The 10,054-nt window shown below is 45.1% G+C and overlaps 1 long non-coding RNA gene across 2 annotated transcripts; it reads right to left on the minus strand.

The window, feature by feature from the left end:
• Positions 1-455: 455 nt before the first annotated feature.
• Positions 456-7,992, minus strand: LOC149352370 (uncharacterized). 2 transcript variants are annotated; one of them, XR_016290782.1, is made up of 4 exons: positions 7,424-7,992; positions 6,425-6,515; positions 753-4,028; positions 456-670 (listed from the first exon to the last, which is right to left on the minus strand). It is a non-coding gene; the product is annotated as an uncharacterized LOC149352370 (long non-coding RNA). The 2 variants fall into 2 exon arrangements; XR_016290781.1 differs by lacking the exon at positions 6,425-6,515 and having other exon boundaries at positions 7,424-7,991.
• Positions 7,993-10,054: the final 2,062 nt, after the last annotated feature.

Genomic DNA, 10,054 nt, shown 5'->3' on the forward strand with positions numbered 1-10,054 from the left:
TAGAATAAATTAACGTGTTTGTACTATGATTACACAATGGACACGGTATTTATCAAGGCAAACAATGGCAGCGTATATATGCCTGCAAATGTTTAAATCAGGAATAGTATCTGCTAGCTTATTAAAAATATATCATTTATAAAATGACCGTCCAACTTCTCGAGAAGTACCAAATCTGTGGAGAAATACAAATTGCAGATTGCCAATATGCCTAGGAAAATACATTTTGGCTGTCAAAGAAGGATTAGGAGCACTTTATTATTAATTACGCGAGGATTGTGGAAAGATGGGTCGGGTCACACCCAATAGTGCAAAACATGAACCCTTGGAAAAGATGCGAAGTTGTGGCGCCTATGCACTCATATGCTGTGCATAATGGGCTGCCTTGCATTACCATAACCTGTCCAGGTAGACTGCCACAAGTCAATAAAAATCTCCGATATATACAACCGCAGTTTTCAGTTAGGTAGACATTTTATTTGTGACATTCTTAATCTAGCTGGCAGGCTATCACCAGCCCGAGGTGAATGTGACGTGCAGGATGAAACGGGTGCCATATCTGGATACTGGAGTAAATGTGATGTGATAAGCCTTGGGAGCATTCCTCTTCACATGGCGCCAGGCAGTCTTGCGGCCACATAATACGGCTGACAGTGCTTCATTCTGTAACCTGTAATACCGCAGTTACTTGCATCATGGATGCAGTTTCTTGTGGGAAAAAATTAGAATGGTAAGTTTGGTGCATTTATTACATGGTGTGGTCAGTTGAACTTTCCCCAGATTTTGATGATTGATGTAGGGAAAGCATTTATTATACAAATGCATCCATTATTTAAGTAAATATGGTGTACAAAAACCTGGAATGGAAACAGAAATCAGCATCTGCAGGATTGAAACAAATTCCTAACAACTTTGCCACAGCACCATACCCATGACTGCCAAGCCACATTTTAGCCCCTAGCCTTCACTCTACACTGTCCTTAATCTGTTCATTCCCAATGGGCCAGACATGAGGCCGTATGGCACTCAGGTATCCGTATCTGTCTATATGGACATGCCACGTTGTCTACTACACAGCTTTTTAAACACTTGTAGCAACAGTGTCAGTTTTCTCAGAAGCATGAAACTTTGTTACGATTAGTTTTATGACACACCCAGCACATTAACAGGCATTCTAGCCAAATTATAATTTCGTTGCAGTTGGGCTTTGAAGCATTTTTCATTAATGAGTAAAAAGGAAATGACATTAACTGGGCACTATATGTTTCATAAACTAAGCTGCCTTCTCGACAAATAGGGGCATTTTAGAATTTCTAGGCAACAAAGTTGGCACAGTGTTCCCATCACACAACAGAAGGCTCATTGCTTGGAAGGCTGGTGGAGAGACACTGTGTAAGAGCCAAGCAAGTTCATTTATGAAGTGCTTTATCATGCGAGGGAAGGCTATTCACGGCTGTTTCTACCATGGCAATATAACTTCATGTCACAAATTGCACCAGCAATGTTCTGAAAAATGAGTAATACTGTTTTTCTGTTGCAGCAGTATTCTGTTTGCAAAATAAGATGAATAGTAGTTTTGTGCTGCAGCTTTCAGTGTGCAAGATGACAGCTACGGCTTAGCCTTTTGTCAAGAATACTTTTTCTCATATGCATTGCAGAACTGTAGAACCACATATTGTCAACTGTCCTAAAAGGCAAGGTGTGTTGCTGGGCGAGTTGGTTGGGGTACATCTTGAGAAAAACAGCGCTTGCAGACAAAGGAAACGAGAAGGACACACAACTGCACTGTTTTTTTTTTGTGTGTGTCCTTGTTCTGGTCCTTTGTCTGCAAGCGCTGTTTTTCTCAAGATGTCCTAAAAGGGCGGTGCACTGTGACAGCACGACGCAACAAAGAGGAATGCAGCATGGAGCGACACTTCATACTAATTTTATTGAAGAGCGCATGCCTCTCTGAGTGCATCACATGCAGGCAAAATGAAATCAAGCAGGGATGACGAAGAAATAAAATTATAGTGAATGCAAGGCAGGTATGAACAAGAAAATGAGTGCACTAATTTCCCAAAGATGAAAAATGTTTGCCAATTGTCAGAAGTTCTCTGTTGAGCAGTGTCAGAGAGGGCGTACTCACACAAGCAGATTCTGAGTAGGGAATGAGGGGCCTGAAATATCTCAATTTCTTAATTGTCGGGTTTAACATTCGGGAGCGACACATGGGCTATGAGGGACACCATAATGGAGGTCTCTGGATTAATTTACACCACCTGGGGCCCTTTAATGCACGCTGACTTTGCACAGCACATGGCCATCTTTGTATTTTGCCTCCACTGAAATGTGGCCGCCATGGCCGGATCAAACCCACAGCCTTCGGGTAAGCAGTCTAAGAACGCCAGAGCCACTGAGGCGCCGTGGCGGGATGAGTTCTCCATTCCTAGGAGGAAAGTTTCGGGAAAAAAGGAATGACTAGAAAAGAAATACCAGAGGCCTGTAGTGCACCCTCAATGGTGCTGCTTGATATGGGATATGATGGCGCACCTTTCTCATGACCATGTGGGCTTCAAGAAAATTAGCAAATGGTACTCCTCTTCCCTGCTGTGTCTTGAGCTTGCTATGCTAAAGCACTCTGTCAGAATAGCCCGCCAACTAGCTCATAACATAATCCTAATCCCTCACCTGAAATCTGCCATCTTCAGCTGGCAGGGCCTACAAACGCCAGCACAGTCAGATGCTACTTTCTGGCTGCTCTGCATCTGGCACGAGTGTAGCTCCATTATAGCAACAGCATGCATGTGCTTGCACATGTGCACATGCGTTGCATGGTCAACACGTACATGTGTACATGTTGTGGCAAGCCTCGCACTGCTCACTATGAAGCTCGCAGCCACTGCACGATTTGCTAGTTCTTTCCACTGTGTGCTTGAAGTTCACCAAACTTTGTGACTTTACATGCCACTGGCCATCTCCCACTCTCTCAGTACTGGACTTAGAAAGCTCAATCCTCACTTTATGCTTCCTAAATAGGGCAGATTTGCGGTGGTCTGCTCCTCCTTTGACACCTGTTGTAAAGTTTTTCGGATGTGAAATTGAAGAGTACTTTGATTAATGTATCCAATCACCCATTTACCTAGCCACCAAAGCGAGAGTACTTCAGTGCCTTGTGCATTGACTCCAAGTGATTATTTTTTGTTAATCCAATGTACTGCCTATAGCAGTAAGCCCACTGACATGCCCTCTTTGCGTATGTTTTCTCAAAATTTCTGTGAAGCCAAAGGCAATTAAGCTGATGCTCTTTGGAGTGGATACCAAGAAGTGCAGGGAGCAACTGTTGAGAGTCAGTTTCATCTGTCCACTTCATCAGAGTGTGCAGCATGTCCCTTGTTGTACTCCTGCAGTCCTTGTTTGTGACTGTATTCAGGTGCGTTCTCCAGTTGTGTAGCACCTGCCAGCTGCAAAGCAGTCGACTCCTCAAGGGACCCATCACCTGCTCCCGTGCACTGCCATAAACAGGGGCATCATCAGACATAAATGCCTGACATGGTATTGTGTTTTTTCTTTGATGGCCTCGAAAAACCTCACCACAGTGCCCGTGTTCACCCTTTTTGAAATCAAGTAGGCACACGGGATACCAAAGGCATCTTGAGAAATTGTAAGCAGGGTTGTCAGTTGGAATTAGTACTTATTTATGCCATGGGTGGAGTCAATGCACAGTTTCGCTGCCCCCAATTCATAAAGGAGCTCTCGTTGTGGGAACGTCATTAATGCTCGCTCAAAGTCACCACCATGACTGTTGGGGTCACCCTTCTTCCTGTAATATAACAGTGGCGACTCATTTTCTGCCCTCCTTTCTTCGACCCATATTTCAACACTCTTAAAATTGTCTGCATCTCTCTGCTCTGTTTTGCCAATCCTAAACTTATCTGCAATGTTACGGAGGTCCTTAGTGGTCACAAGTTGCATCCGTGGGCTTGATCCACTTGTACCTGCTCGGATGTTGTGCACAATGGTTTTTTCTGGCACTCCTGCTAACCGGCCTGAAAATGGTACAGAAAAAAACTGTTAACATCTCTGGTGGTTCATCTGCCTACAGCCATGTAATAAAGTGACAAATACTTCTGGTCGGATTCCTTCGTCTTGCACTTTGTTCCTTTTCACAGGTGACACACAGTTCATCTTACTTTCATTTCACTTTTGTGGCACTGCAAAGCACACGACAAAATGGTTGTTTCAAAGCCAGATGGACTTTATTTTTATGAGCTTGAGTGTTTAAACTTGCATACAGCAATGCAAAACAGGGAAGTTATATACAGCGTGTTATAAATGCAGAATATAACAGCACTGAAAATGTGGACAAGAAAAGAATAAGGACGTGTGCTTCTCATCCTGTCCCATTTCATTCTGCATATTCAAAAAATGCACCAATTCGCCTGGCAGCAACCTCTAAGGAGTAGAGACACCAAATTTTTGACGCGATCTTTGTTTCTTTGGACTTTTGCACAAGACAATAGTGTACACGAGTCACAATGTAGAATTCACTTATGCCAGGTGAATAATTTCTAAGTGAATATTTTTCTCATGCTGTTTCAGTTTCAACACCTAAATGACTGCTGCTAAGTCAGAGACAATTGGAGGGCATGCCAGTCATACATAAACTGAAATATAAATGCTGCTTGTTCGTTTTTTTTTGCGATTTCAACTCTTGTGCAGGCTTGTGTTTTATATTAGTGGTTTTTCAGGAAAGGAAATGGTGCAGTAACTGCCTCAACCATGCCATGAAGGAAAGAAGGAGTGAAAGAAGCAAGAGAGAAAGAGGTGCTGTAGTGGAGGGCTCCGTAACAATTTCGACCACCTGGGGATCTTTGGGCACTGACACTGCGCAGCACGTGGGCACCTCTTGCCTCCATCGAAACTCAGCTGCCGCAGCCGGGTTCTAACCCGGGTACTCCAGCTTAGTAGCTGAACACTCAAACCACAGCCGTTCCTGTGAGCATTACTGATGAAGTGCCAAAACAGCCAAATAATTCTAATTAATGAAAGTTCACTGCAGACGATCTGTCTTACGAGAGAAAACATGGCCCTTATACAACCATTAGACTGGTGGCGTTGCATTGATCAGCAACAAAATGCCTACGCTTTTGACAGGCAGCCAAAAAAAGAGGCTAGCATCGAGTGCAACTGTCAGTCATTCAAGACACGTTTCATGGAGCTCAAGCCGACTTCTTACGGTTGAAGTTCAACGTCAGCCGATTGAGCGACAGACCTAGGATAGTCAATGAAACCAGCAGAAAAACAAAAGAACAGACATTGGAGTAGTCCAGTGCTAGATGACATTCCTAATTATGTTCAGTTCGAAAGACTGGACCCCTTCCACAAAGCATCTCTAAACTAAACGGCATGAAGTTCGTACTGACTGTGCTGTGCATGCAATGTGCCGTGGATCAATTGTTTTCCACCCTTCGATGCGACCAAGTAGGCTGAAGTGAATTGCACTGCAGTCAGATACAACTCGAGAACGAAGTGGCAGATGGCCCTTAAAGAAGACCCCCCAGTCAATGGTGTCAGCTGATTTTCATCAGTTAATCCAATTAAAGCCATAACTAAACCCCTTTCATCTGCCACCCTCCTGCAATGCTACCCCCTAGGATTAACCATGACATCATGAGAATCGGTCGACGCCATTGGATGGCAGGCTTCTTTTGAGGGGCATTGGCCGCTGGGTTCTTAAGCTGTGCCCTACTATAACTTCTTCCGCCCCCTCGTTTTGTGGGACATGCCTTCTCCCACTTTACAATAGGCATTTTCGTGTTGTCCCACCTCTTTTGTGCCATAGATGCATCGCAGAAGAATAAAAATCATTGAAATGATCACTCGAGTTAATGAACAATATCTTCCCCCTAAAATACATTTCTATTGCACTTTCGTCTCCCATTTATGAAAGGTTGGTGGACTGTAGCTTCTAAACGTTTTAACATTCCGGTACAGTCAACACAGCATGCACAAATGCTTTGTACAAGAGAAGTGGCTAACCTGCAAGCACTCCGGCATCATTCTGGGACAGCCTTTGGTGGCAGGCCTCATTGAAGTGTCCGTAGTGTTTCTTTTGAAACACTACATATACCTTGCCCTTTTTCTCCATGACCTCTAGAGTAGCAAAGCAGTGTTTGCCGATTTTGCAGCTTCCTTGCCCCTTTTCCTGCCTTTGGCGCTGTTCTATAGGAAGCTCTTCATACGAGCCGGAACGGTGGCAGTGCAGGTAACGTTTAAAAACCCTTGGTGCACATTCCTTCTTTCCTGTAGAAGCTACAAAATGGCAGCAAAAACTCATTCCTGCACAGCAACCTTTTACATGGCCCTGTCCTTTGACCACAAATTCAGGTCAGCGCTGTTGACTTCTAAAGGCAGAACAATGCTGGGCATTCTTCCTACACACTTCTGCGTGTTGCGATTGCCATGGCTTCAGCGCTGCTAAGCTGGTGCATGCCGCGACAATGTTGTGTGTCCTGTCGAGACATTGCAGGTGCCTGCAACAAAGCATAAGCAAGGCCTGTAGCAGCGAGTCTGCTCCAAGTACCAGTTTTTTTCCTGCAGTTTTTTTCCACTATAAATATGAAAGAGAGTGCACTGCTTGTCACTTTGCTTATGGAGGAGCTAGGACACCAAAAAAAAAATTCTGCAGGCACACATAAGACTGCTTACCAGCGAGAATGCCAAAGCACTAAAGTGCACAGTCATGCTATGTTGCAGAATGATGAGTCATGAGTGCAAGGCATGACTACGCAACTTTGTACAAACTCTGCACACCTTATGTTACTAGTAAAGTGCTGAGTCATGCTACACTTCAGAATGATTAGGAGTCAGAACTATGACTACCTAAACTTTGTACAAACTATACCTTACATTACAAATAAGTGCAAAATGACTATGACAAGTCATGGCTTTCAAAGGTTATAGTACCTTACGTTTCACATTTCACTCGAATGCCCGCAAAGGCTACCTCTGCAGATCTGTCGCACTAGACTAAGCCCATTGAAATCTTCATGGTTCCTTTAAAAACGTGCATGTCATCGCTAATTTTGCGTGCACAAAACCACGTGCAAGTTTCCCCAGGTGAGTGTAAGCCCGTCAATAAAAAAAAAGAACGCGCTTTGTGTTTACAAACTTAAAATGCGCGCACTCGAAAAGTCAATAAACTGCAACTTTTCAATCGGTAATCTAAGCGCGCGACTGCATCCCGCTTTGGCCCTTTATTGCTTTCAGTGCACGTTAAAGAACCCCAGGTGGTCGAAATTATCCGGAGCCCTCCACTACGGCGTCTCTCATAGCCTTAGTCGCTTTGGGACGTTAAACTCCATAAACCAAACCAAACCAACCCCTTTTTTGCTTTGATCACTGCGTGCGTGCATGCAACAGTATAGACTTCGTTTCTTACCTTTATTATTAGAGTCGAAGACTAGATTCTCCACCTCTTCCTCGAAGTTGTGGTGCCGTCGCAGGTCACGAAGAGCGACAAAATGCTTCGGACGTAAGTCGCACAAGAACGGCCGTGCCTTACTACATGTTGTTGTTGTGACTGGGAGAAGGATGAAAAGGAAATTGCATGGGCCTGCCTACTGGCTGGATCCGAGCCACCACCGCTGCCGCGTGCAGATAGAGGAGAGATCAGAGGAAAGAGAAAAAGAAAAGACGCGTCGCAGCAACAACCGCGTCCTTCCCCAAGAATATCCTTGATGGGTGTTTTTAAATTACTAGTATTGAAGAACGCCTTGTCGCAAACCGCTGAAGCAACGCCATCGCACGTGTCCGTCTCCATGCTCAAGGCAAAAAAATAAACAAGCGAGCAAGAAATGCACCTTGGGATACCTCGGGATATTGAGCAAGGATTTTCACGAAGAGTTGAGATTTTCCCTGTCGGTTGAAGCGCAGTGTTCCCCAAAAGTCCCCACAGAGTGACCTAGAGTAGAGCTGTGACGTCTTTTCTCGGTTGGCCAATCGCAACGAGGATCACCTTCCTCTGATTACGCCCTCCGCAGCGACACCAAGCGTCGAGCACCGCATTGCGACCGAGCAGTGGTAGCATCCAAGATTGAGGCACACCACCGCTGCTTCGAAGGTGCGACGGCGCAAGTGAAAAACAAGTTTGAATTTATCCTCTCCCCTCCGTTGAGTGGGGTCAACCTACCCCTTGCGGCGGAGTGTACTGGTCGCGACCTCTTGACTCGACTCGGCGCGTTTACATGAACCCAGTAACCGGTTTTTGACCCGATAACTCGCTCACGTGTGCTTTGGTGCGAACAATCCCTTACTGTGTGTGCTGCGGGGGGAGGGGGAGGCGGGGGTGAGGTGCTTTTGGGTGTGGCCTTGCATCCCGCTTCCTTTTCGCACCACAAGCTCGAGAAAAAAAAAGCAGAAATCCTTTCGAAATACAGCCCAAGCAAGAAAAAAAGGAAAGAAAGAAATCAACTTCGTCCAGGTTCTAAGAAAAAAGTGTGCGCACGAACACAGACAAGCAAGAAGTTGGTGGTAGAGTGTAGTAGCGACAAAATAATTTGTCGCCAGGAGGAGCCACGTCTCGCCAGTAAAATTTTAGCGCGAAATTCAAATCCCAGCAGAAAATACATACACAACTTTCAGAGCCTGTAAAACGCAAACACTAGGTTCGATATGGATCAAAATTGCGGCTTAACAATCAAGAAAGAAAAAGGGAGGAAATGTTGCGGACGCAATTTTGATATTTGGCTTAGTTTTTTCCCGAGATGACATGAAAGTTCGACATATCTAAAAGCACCATTTTTCTGGAACTTTGAGTCTAATTGGTAAAAAAAAATGAAACTTAAACAATAAAATCTGTCCGCAACATTTCCTCTATTCACTCAAGAAGAAAACGCTGCCACAAACCTCATGAAAATCGAGCCATGTTTAGACACGGCACAGCTTCTGAAAGTTCCCATGTATTTCCTATGGGCTCGTCCAAAGCAATTTGTTTGCTTGCCGACAGATCGCAGTGCCGGCAATACACCACTAATTTAGTACAATTTTGAAAAAAAAATGTAATGTGTCCGCTAGGCTGTTAACTAACCCGTAGCCTAGTTTAACCGATAATTTTCTCACAAACACGCATCCTATGACGACGCCAACTACGCCGTCAGCTCCGGAATACCTCCCAGATTTTGCAATTATACACAAGTATTCGTAGCAGCGAGGTGGATGAAGGAGGTGATAGCATGGATGGGAAACACAATGTTTAACATCACGCATCACATTCAGGCTCGCATTCTTTTTTTGATTTCATGCTTTCCACACCCGAGCTTTCTGTACTTTCCCACCCAGCAACCCAAACTGTGGCACCCAAATTATTCCAGCTAAAGAAGGGGCCAAGCTTGGCTTGTTACTCGAGAAGGAATTTCGCTGCGATGGAAGTACGCCACGTCTCTTGCGAAGCGAATGAGGAGCAACGTACGGCGACTCCCACAGCAAATGCCGCTGCGGAAGAGGCAAGACGCAAACTCGCGGAAGGGCAGCGATGACGACCGCTTGTCTGCAGTCAGTGAATGAACGACCACTGATGCTGAAAGGAAAGAAGAACTAAAATGAATTCATGGTCAATAAATTGGAAGAGTCGGTGTAGTGTATGCGTGTGAATGGGTGTGGTTTGCTTTGAGCGAGGAGGAAGTGAAGCATATTTTTTTGCCGTCTTCATCTGGACGCCTAGAATGTCGGTGGCGAGTCGGACCACAGCTCGCTGCAGGTCCTCTTCGGTGTCCGCAAACCAGTGGTCGAAATAAGTGGATGGCGGGATTGGGATAGTGGGAAGAGGCGAAAGCAACGGGACAATAAGAGAGACAGCGTTCCATGCCGGCGTAAGATGAGGGCAGTTAGGGCCATGGGAGTGCTGTGTATATGTATAGCCTAGCGGGGGTTTGGAGTAATTGAAATTGAATTCTGGTGTATACGCGTGTTTCTCGAATCGCGAGAGACGGATGCGGCAGAGCAGGTTTAGTTAGGTGTGATCACATGCTTGTGTAGTGTAGCTTGAGGGCCTTCTTGATGACCACCCCCTTGT

This window comes from Amblyomma mixtum, chromosome 3, assembly GCF_055824585.1.
Source record: "Amblyomma mixtum isolate Tamu chromosome 3, ASM5582458v1, whole genome shotgun sequence".
In the NCBI taxonomy this organism is placed as follows: Eukaryota; Metazoa; Arthropoda; class Arachnida; order Ixodida; family Ixodidae; genus Amblyomma; species Amblyomma mixtum.